Genomic DNA, 12,384 nt, shown 5'->3' on the forward strand with positions numbered 1-12,384 from the left:
TAGTTTAAACAAAGAAAGGCTGTTATTCTCTTGTGGAGTTATTTTTGTTCTGTACTTTGCACCTCCACTACTTATGTAAACTATTCCCACACCATTTCCTGACAAACAAAATTTTGCTCTGAAAGCTGAAAATACTAGTCAGTTGCACCCTATTTTTTGTATTTATACCAAAGAGAAAAGCCAGCATTATACGACTCATTGTAGGCCAAATTGCGTGCCACTAGACTGTCTAACATATAGAACTGATATGAGAAAGTGAAAAGAAGCATATTTTTAATTGTCTCAGACCTATTCAAAATAGCCAGGAAATTGTTAATTAATACAAACCCACCAAGATACTAGACGTAATACTTAACTTTTGTTGACTCGTTCGGCGCTGAGAAAATGTTGTAAAAGCTGTCGGCAATAGATTTTACTGTGATCTCTCTCTCTGAAAGGTACAGTTCTATTGGGCTCTATATGAGCATTTACTTGAAGGGCCAAATTCTTTGCTGGTGTAAATTAATGAAACCGTGTTGAAGTCAATGGAGCTGTAGCAATTCACAACAGCAGAGAATGTGGTCCAAAGCCTTTCTATTACAGGATTCTCATTTTCTCCTACTGTACTGTTACATGTCTAACAATGATGGAGTATTGGGGGAATCACTATAAAGACCCCAGCTGTACTCCTACTGATGAACCATGATCCTTGGAATGACATATTTTATATAATAATATATAATAATTATATATATATATATATATATATATATTATTTTTTAAAAAGGGACCAGATTTAACAATGTTTGAAAAAACCTCTCTTGGGAAAATACTTTTCCAATTGTGCTTATTTCATTTATTGTTTTTTACACAAATGCTTACACTCTTACGAGCTTCATATTGCCCTCAATCCCAACATAGAAATCCTATTAATATCAATGGCAACTCGATGCATACATTGGGGCAATATATAGCCATAAATGTTTAAAATGTACTAGGTAAGTCAAAAACACTTCGGCTGGTTACTGGTTCCAAAATGGGAACTAAATTTAGTGCAAGTTTGAAAATAGCAGAAATCAGACATGATTAAAAGAAAATAGTAATTAAAAATCCTATACATGAAATTATGTTAAAGGGCTAAAGAGGATTAAATTAAAATAAAATAAGAAATACGGATAGGGTATCACCAAGTTTAAGCTTAGTAATGACTTTTATCACTGCTGATCTCAATCATATTTCAACTGGAAACTTAAACATGAATAGTACTATGCCTCTTATGAATCCTCTCTGTTATCTTCTGAATTCATCCTAATTCCTAAGTCATATGCTCTTAAAATAAAATATATTACAATAAACATACACAATAAAATAAATGGGGAAAAAGCTAAAGAGGCTTATTTAGTTAATAGGAATGAAAAAACTACTTGGATTTACAAATGGCGATACTGCATATTAATACGGGCTAAGGAAATATGGTTCATTCATAGCTGGCACAATGTAACCAGCACATTAATGGGCCATATTATTCTCTCAGCTACAATGGTGCAAAGCCATTGGTACCACTGTTTCCAAATAAAGTGTCCCAGAAGTGGCATTTTTCAGTGACAAGCAGGAATGCAGTTTATTCCTTTCTCGATAGCAAAGTATATCTCACTGAAGTTTAGCCTATCCAGCTCCTCAACTCTCAACTCTCCCTCTGAGTTATGGAGAAGGACATGGATCATGGAAAACATGAAAGTGAATCCTCAGTCACTCAGTCTTGTTTAACAACCCAAGTGAAAGAAGTGGGATAGAAAGATCTGATTCTTAAAGTATACCTTCTGAGGAGGACTTTGTGTAAGGAAACATTGGCAAGACAACCATAAAATTTAGCAAACCATATTAATAAGTCATGCATAAGAATGGCCACACTGGGTCAGACCAATGGTTCATCTAGCCCAGTATCCTCTTGCTAACAGTGGCCAGTGCCAGAGGCTTCAGAGGGAATGAACGGAACAGTGCAATTTATTGAGTGATCCATCCCTGTCATACAGTCCCAGCTTCTAGCAGTCAGACATTTAGGGAAAACCCAGAGCAACAAATTTCACAAATTGATTGTGCGTTGTATGAAGAAGTACTTCCTTATGTTTGTTTTAATCCTGCTCCCTATTAATTTCATTGGGTGACCCTAGTTTGGGTGTTATAGGAAGGGGTAAATAACACTTCCCTATTCACTTTCCCCACACCATTCATGATTTTATAAATCTTTATCATACTTCCCCTTAGTTGTCTCTTTTCCAAGATGAAAAGTCTCAGTCTTTTTAATCTGTCCTCAAATGGAAGCTGTTCCATAGTCCAAATAATTTTTGTTGCATTTCTCTGTACTTTTTCCAATTCTAATCTATCTTTTTTAAGATAGGGCAATCAGAACTGCACACAGTGTTAAAGTTGTTGGGCATACCATGGATTTATATAGTGGCATTATGATATTTTCTGTCTTATTATCTATCCCTTTCCTAATGCGTCCAAATGTTCGGTTAGCTTTTTTGACTGCCACTACACCCTGAGTGGATGTTTTCAGAGAACTATCCACAATGACCCCAAGTTCTCTTTCTTGAATGGTAACAGCTAATTTAGACTCCATCCTATTGTATTTATAGTTAGAATGATGTTTTCCAATGTGAATTACTTTGCATTTATCAACATTGGATTTCATCTGCTATTTTCTTGCCCATTTTTGGGAGATCACTTTGTAACTCTTCACAGTCAGGTTTGGATTTAACTATCCTAAGTAATTTTGTATCGTCTGCAAACTTTGCCACCTCACCGTTTACCCTTTCTTCAGACTATTTATGAATATGTTGAACAGCACTGGTCCCAGTACAGTTCATTGGAGGACAGTGCTATTTACTTCTTTCCACTGTGAGAGGGGGGGGATCTTGTCAAAGGCTTTCTGAAAGTCCAAGTACACTTTATCGACTGGATCACCCATGTCCATATGTTTGTTGACCCCCCTCAAAGAATTGTAATAGATTGGTGAGGCATGATTTCCTTTTACAAAAGCCATGTTGATTCTTCACCAACATATTGTGTTCATCTATATGTCTACTAATTCTGTTCTTTACTATAGTTTCAACCAATTTGCAGACAAATCACAGAAAATATGTAACTCTCTAACCTGTAAGAGGTGCTGAAAGTGTTGATGCTAAAGAAGCCAGCAGTCTAACAATTGTTACCTTGATCCTATAATTAGATGTTAGACCATTGCCTACACATTTAAATATGTTAAAGGACAATGAGTAGACACCTAGAGATCTGCATTCTGAAATTATGCTTACAGAGGAACAATTGGTTTCACTGGGAAAGGGCTTGGTGACCAAGAGGCTAAGAATGAGAAGGAGGCTTGTCCATTAGCGCTGTTCCTGAATCCTGTCTGATTTTTGTGTTTTCTTCCCTGTTGTTTATTAATTTCCAAGTACTTAGCAGCACTTCTGAAATTGAAAAACATTTTTACAGAGTATAGAAAAGTGAAGCCAGAAAACTTCTACACAGTGGGGATAAAGTGAGAGTGGCAAACATCAAAGAATTAAATCTTGACCAAGAAAATCGAATAAATGGGGAATCATCCATCTGCCCCTGTTTGAAATAAGATCATTTCAAACTTATATGTGAATTGATGCTGCCCTTTAATGTGCCACTAAACAATTCATAAAGTTCATGGCTAGAGCTGACCTTTGTTACTGTACTTCTTCTTGGCAGTTCTTCTAAGAAAAGGCTACATATGAAGCTATACATAGAAGAGCAGATCTTTATTTGAAGTAAGTTGAGGATTATCATGATCAGAACACCACAAATGCACTCACTATGAGTCAAAGAATGAATTTCATATTGATCATTGGAGGCTAGGTGTAATGGAGAGAGGCTCCTCTCTTGCCTTTGTCCCAGAAACTGCATGGGCTCCAGTGATTGTGCCTTCACTGTACCCATTTATTTTATGTTCTCTCCACCATTTCCAAAATAAACCCCATGCAACAGTCTATTTATAGCAACATAGATGACTCCTTATCCCATTCTTCCAGCCAGCCCTATTATTTAATTATGCCCATCAGCTTTCCCAAGGGGAACTAATTAACATCTGAGTGATCAGAGTGCAGGCTCCCCTGTTCACCCCCTGTACTCGTCACACTAGGATATCTTTCAGACTTCCAGTTCTGGTATAACCAGATTCTGCGTACTAATCTTTTTACACTTGCTGATCAATGATTTCTTGCATAATAACTGTGGTATGAACATGTGTCAGGGTTGGCATATAACATTGGTACATATTTATCAATTTTGCGAACCCCAGGAAATTCAGGGCCAATTTCAGAAGAAACTTTAGCTATACCAGTGGGTTCCAAGTTATTAGAACTCTATAATGTTCAGCTACTATGGTGGTGAGGGCCATAGGGGTATCTAAAGAGATGATTAAAGAAGCTTCTAAAACATTAGCATCTGCCTATGCATATTGTTGAGCACAGTATTAGAGAAGGGGGTGTTAACCTCACTTTCACTAACTGAAATACTTTATGCTAATTTAATGAATAAATGTCACCTATTTCAATGATTCATATGATGTAGATATTTGCCAGGAACTGCCACTTATCCAGCTTAGTATCTGCAACTCTGACTGGGAAAAACTGAAAGTGAGTTTGAAACCAAAGGAGACAGCTAGACACCCCAGAGTGATACAAAACCTAGCTTCTAATGTGCCATTCCACTCCAGAAAGAATGAGCTGTTTCAAAGGCACAAACGGGGTATATAATATATCAGTCACATTGTTTGATCCATTTGTCAAGGGCACTGAACTTATACATCATGCAGACAAGGATCACTAAAGGAATATTCTCTTAAATGAAGCGCTGGAGACCATGGCATCATCTGCATTTCTAGACACCACTTTTCACATCCCTTCTTTCCTTGAGTTTCCACATCAGCTACATCTCATGAAACAAAACATTTTCTTGGAAAATGATGGGATTGAAAAATTAAATAATAACAGACTTGCTGACATCTCTAGGATCACCAGCAGAATCAGTGAAAATAGTTAAATGTGAACTATTTCTGAAAGCTAACAAGCATGTGGGTAGCTTGGCCCTTTTCCTAGCTCTTCTGTGGGAGGCAGGATTTCTGTATCAGTCAAGGAATATTTCTGTTCGAACATACGTACAGGGCAAGCTCTTCACTGTAGGAAGAACTGAAGTCAGCTGTGGCCATTAGGTATGTATAAAAATCTTTCTTGACAAAACTATGAAGAGTGCAAGGTATGCATGATACTCAGTTGTTTTGCTGCACACTGTTTACTGCACTCCAGTGTTAAAGGGGTCATTTTTCAAAAGATGGATCCGGAAACCTTCCAGATTACATTTCTGCTCCTATAATTTACCCTCTGAAGAACAGTACTGACCAAAGCATCAATGAGGACAGCTACATTTAAATTCAGTAGGTCAGCTGCTCTCTTTCTAACCTCTCCTCATCAAAATATTGGCCACTGGATGTGTATCTAGTACAGTATGTAGAAGGTGACACATTTGTGCCAGGTAGTCACAGCTATATATGCACCACTGATACTCAAATCATAGAGAAAAGTGCAATCTACTCTGACTGATTCAAGGTGGGTTAAGAGTTGGATTCATTGGAAAGATAGTCACTGCACAGCACAGTTAAACAGAACCTTATCTTTTTCTTCTTCTCATTAATTTGATTTTATCTCATGTTTTTCTTCTTTTATCTTTCATTGGTAGTGAAGGAGTAGTGTAGCAGTGATACTGATAATGATAACATTGAATGAGGCAAAATATATTTCAAGCCTATGTATTCTGAGGGTGATTCCAAAAACTCAACCTTGTCTTGTTTGGATACCAGGCAGGTCAAACAACATAGGTCAACCAGACACTTACGGCAACACCCTGACTCATATTGACTAACACCTTCCTCCACATGCTGTCCCCATTAAAGTGAATGGAGTAAGGTATTACTTGATGAGAGTAAGAGTATCAGAATCCAACTCTAAATAATACTTTGTTCTCATTAAAGTGCCTCTATCAAAGGATCTGAAAGTACCTTACAACCCATCATTAGTTTAGGCCTCGTCTATTCCCAGTTTTTGTATCACTATAAATATGTTGCTTAGGACTTTGATTTTGTACTGATATAGTTTTTTTACCAGCACAATCTCTAGGGTGGATACAGTTATATCAGTATACATGTGCTCATACCAGTATGCTTATTCCCCTTCCCATACAAGAATAAGCTATACCAGTATAAGTAATTTTGTAACTGTGCCAACATTAGGGGGGTTGTACTGTTTAAATATACTTGTATACTTGTGTGAAGACAAGACCTTCATCTGACAAAACCCTTCTGAGGCAAGTCATAGTCATAGATGTTATGTTGCATGGTATATACATATAGAAGTTAGATAAAACCATCAAGTACTCTTGCTGAAAGGATGCAGCATAATACAACTTCATTTCTTAGAATTCAGAACGTAAATAGAAACAGACAAAGCAGGCTGCTCCCTAAAACAGAGAGGAACAACTTACCCACCTTACTATAGGCCGACAAATTTCCTGCTGGTAGATTCAGCTCACACACGCTTCCCTACAGAGACCCCTAGCCCACAAGCAGGACCAGGAAACACCCCCCCACTCTCAAAGGGATGACCTGCAATTCCAACACAGTCCTCAATACAGCACAATAGAATCATAAACTATAAGGCCAGATGGGACCACCAGATAATGTAGTCTGATCTCCTACGTATCACAGGCCACTAAACAAAACTCAACCACCTCCACACCAAACCCAACAACCAGAATTAGACCAAAGTATTACAGCGCTTAGGATACTAACCTATTTAAGTATTTGTAACAGATGGCAATTTCCTGCAATATCCTGAATAAACTTTACTGATTTAAGTTAAAGCTTATTGAATTAGTCTTAACACCTTTGAGCTTCTGTGATTGGGCATACAAATCCCACACTGGGCCCTCGGGAGTTAAAGGACAATACTGCATCCAGATAGCTCTGTCCTACAGGTCTGCAGATCAAGCTTAAAAGAGAGCAACTCAGCCCAGAAGGGGGAGGAAGGCAGCCCTACGCTGAGGGCTCTCGCAAAAGGGTGCTGAAGAAGCTGCCCTGTGAGGAAGATGATTACTTGCTGAGGCTGGTTGGGGCTGAAGGATTAGTTGTTGTTTTTTTTCTTTTGCTATTTTATATTGGACATGGAGATATTGGGGGAGAGAGATGGTAGGAAGTGACCCAGGAAGTCACTTACGGGGACATTCCACTAGGGCTCTGGGTTGGAGCCCTGAGGAGTAGGAGGGCCCGGGTTCCCCTGCCAACTGCCCTTGTTGAAGGAGGGGCAAAAGCCCAATTTCCACACACACCCCCCCCCTGCTAGTAAGGGAAGGGTAAGGATGCTGAAAACCCCAAAGTGAAGATACACCACATACAAGGGTTAAAACTGGACTGAAGGTCCTTCCTGCTGGGAGTTGTGAGACTGAAAACTGGATGCACTAAGGCCATCTTTTGTGAGGACTCTGTTACAGGTCCATTGTATTGAAAATGCAATTGTTCATGTGTTATTGTAGGATTGTATGTACCTTTTCTAGGGAATTGACTTATGTAAATGTCAGGAACTTCAAAGAACTCTTTGGGACACTATGTGTGAAGTGAGTTTTCTAGGATGTATTTGGGAGGCCTCTTGAAGATATGCCCTAGGGAGAAAAGACTATTGTCTACTGATTATTTACTCCTGGAAATTCCAGATCAAAGATCCCTGACCTGTACAAAGGGTGGACTAAACTTTTCATGAGCGAGGATAGTTCTTAGCTGAGGTGGTTATGAACTTGTGACCATACAAGAGACCCTTTTGTGGGGTTTTGAAGGACTGCTCCTGCCAGCACCCGGGTTTGAGCTTGGTGATGTCTGGTAAGCTTATTAACATGTGTGTAGATTCTTTTATTAGTTTTAATATGTGTTCTCTGTAGTGCTTTTACCCAAAGAATAAATAAGCTTGCATAGGAAGAGCTGTGTGGTGGCTTAACTGTGGGCAGTAACACACTGTTACCAATCTCTGAAGAGAAAGCAAGCAGGTCTGTTCTTTGGTGGGAATAACACAGTGTAGGCAGGTAGTTCAGCCTGGGAATACCCTGGTTAGGAAGGAGGGAGACATGAGTTTCCACCCAAAAAATGCAACTGGCTAGGGAGCTGGAGGCCTGAGCATGGGTGGCCTCACTGAACTACTGTGGGGAAGCAGAGGGGCAGTGGCCTTGAACTGTGACCATATTGTCACCCCCATTTAACCAGTAGCAGAGTTTGATTGAGTTCCTTGATTTTGCTTTATTACTCTTTTGGGGTGAAACACAGCTTTTTGTAAAATGTCAATTATTTGGCACATAGTGAAAGTTAGCAACACAAATGGTGACATTTTGCACCGGAATTTCCGCAACCCTCTCTCTCCTCTACACCAAGGGTATGTCTACACTGGCGTTTTTACCTCCAGATAATTGGTTGCCAATTAATTTAAGCCAGGGGTTCTCAACTTTTTTTTTCTGAGCCCCTTTCCCCCACCCCCACTATAAAAACTCCACAGCCCACCTGTGCCACAACAAGGGTTTTTCTCCATATAAAAGCCAGGGCTGACATTAAGGGTTAGGAAGTAGGGCAATTGCCCAGGGCCCCACACCACGGAGGGAACTGTGAAGCTAAGTTGCTCAGGCTTCAGCTTCAGCCCCAGGTGTTGGGGCTCGGGGCCCCAGGCTGTGAGTCTAATGCCAGCCATGCTTGGCAGACCCCCTGAAACATGCTCACAGCCCCCACAAGGGGTCCCAGACCCCTGGTTGAGAACCACTGATTTAAGAGACTTATTTGTAAAGGTTAGTCTTGACACTCTTCACTCATTTGTTCTCTGCATGAATGTTTGTGGTTTACTCTTGGGATCAGCCTAGGGTAAACTACAAATATCTGTAGTCTGGAACTAACTGGCCCATATTAGTTTTTACAAATGTGATAACTACCTCAAATTAATGGCAATCAACTAAGTATTAGGTTAAAAAAATCTCTAGTGACAACAAGGACCAACTTGATGAACTATGTGAGGTGCAGGTTCAGAGAAAATATAAAATAATATGATGTAAAATACTCTCAAGGCTATCTCAAGCCTCCTAGGAATGTGTTCCTTAACTATCACGTCCCATTTTGTTTTTTTGGAGATGCCAAATTTTATGGTGGACTACCCTGTTGAATCCCCACTGTTAGTGGCCTGCCCTGGGCAGAATTGTAATCTAATGCACTTCAATTCCTAGCAGCCATTGAATACCCAGTTTGTGTGGAGCATTTGCCAACTTTCTTAAACTATTTTGTGTGTGTCAGTGTGTGCATTTCATTCACATAGTTGTATAGTGAGACAAGGTATACAGTTCACGAGTGTAGACCTGGCTTTTATATTAGCAAAAAAAACAAAAGAAGTTGAAAATTGCTCTATTTTTCTTCCAGTTTCTTCCGTTACTCAAGGTGGGCTTTTTTGTTTGTATGTTTTTTTGTATTTGTTTGTTTTTAACATATTTCTAATCAGGAAGATACCTATTTGACTCTGAAAAAGCTTTTAGCAGCCTAGCCTCCAAAGTTAACCTGCAATTATTGAACTATTTCTAACTAGTTCTACACATATGATTAGCACATTTAAAAGAAGGGAATATCAAGGGGGAACAAAATCAAGAAAGCCCTCTCCTTACCCATATTTATTTGAATGGGTGCTTTGATTTGAGTGCAAATATTTTAAGGGTCAATCTGCAAATTTTGTTATGCAAATAATTTATCTGCACATGGCTAGGCGATGGTCTTCATTGTGCCACATTAATTACTACTTCCTTTATGGTACACCTGCAACATATCTAATTCATATTTAAGTACCACTTACATAGCAAAATGGGCCAAATATTGCAGGTTTACGAAAGTCTCGGCACTTTGCTTTAGGATCCACCTAATGCCACTGTTTTTATGTGATCTTCACCAATTCTTTATTATTTTTATGGCTACACCCAGCAAGCAGGCAGTATGCACTTTTTCCCATGTAGTACCATGAGCATATCTTAACCCTGACCTAAATGCAGTATATCGGAATAACGGTGGGTATTTTTAAGATTGTAAGAAACTGCTCCCTGAAAGTGGCTGTCACAGCATGTTGTTTTGCCATATGTACAGGCACACAGGTATTTGGAGCACCCCAAGGTATCTGTAAGTAATTGGCATTATGAGTCCAACCCATCTCTAGCTGCGAATTAATTATCTATACAGTTTTGGTGAACAAACTAATTGTCTTACTGGAAAATGTTATCTTTAGTTTATTCAATGAGGTGGAAATAAAAAAGAGACATAACAGTTTGGTTCCCAAAGTAACTAAGGTTTTTGGTTTAGAGGGAAAAGGCAAACGAGTTAAGATATATCTTACTGAACTATATCATAGATGGCTTAAGACCCCTCACCTAATCCACATCTGTCAGAAGAATCTATGCATTCAGTGAGTAGTTTATAGTGAGATGGGTGCAGTAGTGAATAAAGAGGACAGTAACAAGAGTCTGACCCTTGAAAGGTTTTTGACAGCTTATGGCCGATTGCTGACAGTTTTTAGAATAGCCTTATCAGCCTCTACTTATCTTATCAGAATGAAAAGTGCTCTTTGAAAATTAAAGTTTCTGAAAAGGGATATTCTGTATTTTGAGTTTTTGATAGTTATCAGCAAAATGCCCATTCTCAAAAATCAGATCATAAAATCATAAAAAATAATACCTTTTTATTCTTGGTGTATAATAGGGATGCTCAGATTTCAGTGCTATATAAGTGTAGTGTTGTTGATATTATTGAAACTTATATAAAATCAGAATCAAGTATTTATTTAACACAAGGAGTATTGTACATGCAAAGAAAAACACAAACATCTTTTTTTAACCTCCTTTGTTTGTTCCTTTGTTAATATCTTGCTCTGCTAGGTTTACAAATCCTAAATAAATAGAAATTAGTGCTCCTTACTTTGCAGTCCATTTGCTTTAGATGTTTGCCTTGAGGGACATTTGTGTATTCTACTAATGGCTGCAGCAGAGTGCTGTCTCATTTTCATTCTGGCAAAAAAAGGCCGTTTCCATGGTTACAGTTTCATTTGCTAGAGAGAAACTGATGGCTGTTAGTGATCCCATCATAAGCAACTTCTGTCAGATTTCTTATCAAGTAGACATATTTTGACAAAGTGAAAGATAACACCATAATAAGAGAACTAAGTTGCTACTCTATGTAATGAACCATTTAGCATTAAATGAAATGTGAAACCACATTTTTAGGACTGAAGGTGGAGAGAAAAAATAATAGTTATAATTTACAAAAATAAAAATATTCAATACTGGAATAATGATAGGCTTTCTGTTGCCAAGGTAAATCTAGTAACTTAGCATTGATTTATATTTTAGGGTCACATACAAACCTTCAACCATCATGTATTTCACAGAAAGCTTGCATGGAGTTATAATGACTTGTAGGTTTTTCTGTGTTAGCCCATTTAGCTTGGTTTGGCCCAAGGCTAGGCTGGGAGCTAAATGCACGTATGTTAGGTTAAAAAAACAAGATAAAAGACCTAATACAGCATTTTGCCCCCAACAAATTATATATTATTCTTGTTAAAAAGAAATGTTCCAGTCTTAGTACAGAAGAATAGGACTGATTGAGCTCTTTGTTCTTGTGTGCAGTGGGTTAATTCCAGACGCTAGTCCACATGGAAGGACTTGCCCCAAAATATCATATTAGGGATAAAGCTGAGGCATTTATCTGTGTCCTAAGTAATTTGCAGTCTGAATTCACCTATGGTTTTCAAAGGACAGAGGAGGTAACATAGTTCTTAATGTGTTGGGACTGGCAGGGTCCTGAATTGGAGCATTGTAGAATGTTTCACCTGATCTCCAGTGTTATTGGGTTCACATTCTACTTACTCCAGGAAAGTTTAAAACAAAGAAGAAAGAAAGGAGAGGGATAAAATCCAGTGAAAAAGTAGGGTGAAAACTGGAGCATCATGAAAAACAAATACAGAGAGACTGTGCAGGAGTGAAGTGATAGGGGAAGGAACAAAAAGAAGTATGTAAAAATAAATACAGTATATATACTCTACATAGGATGCCATTAGAACTAGCCTAATTTTTGTAGGATGTACTAGTCCTGATGCATAGTGGAGGTTGTTTGTTCTTTAGATTAAAACATATATATTTTAAAATTAATATCCCTCAAATATCATGGACATGATTCTCCATTGCCCTCATCCTTGTGTAGCCAGTTACAACTGCAGAGTATAAAATGCTACAAAACCCATACGGTTGGGCCCCAGTCTCATTTACATAAAAGCC

The sequence above is a fragment of the Lepidochelys kempii genome, chromosome 2 (genome assembly GCF_965140285.1).
Source record: "Lepidochelys kempii isolate rLepKem1 chromosome 2, rLepKem1.hap1, whole genome shotgun sequence".
NCBI lineage: Eukaryota > Metazoa > Chordata > Testudines > Cheloniidae > Lepidochelys > Lepidochelys kempii.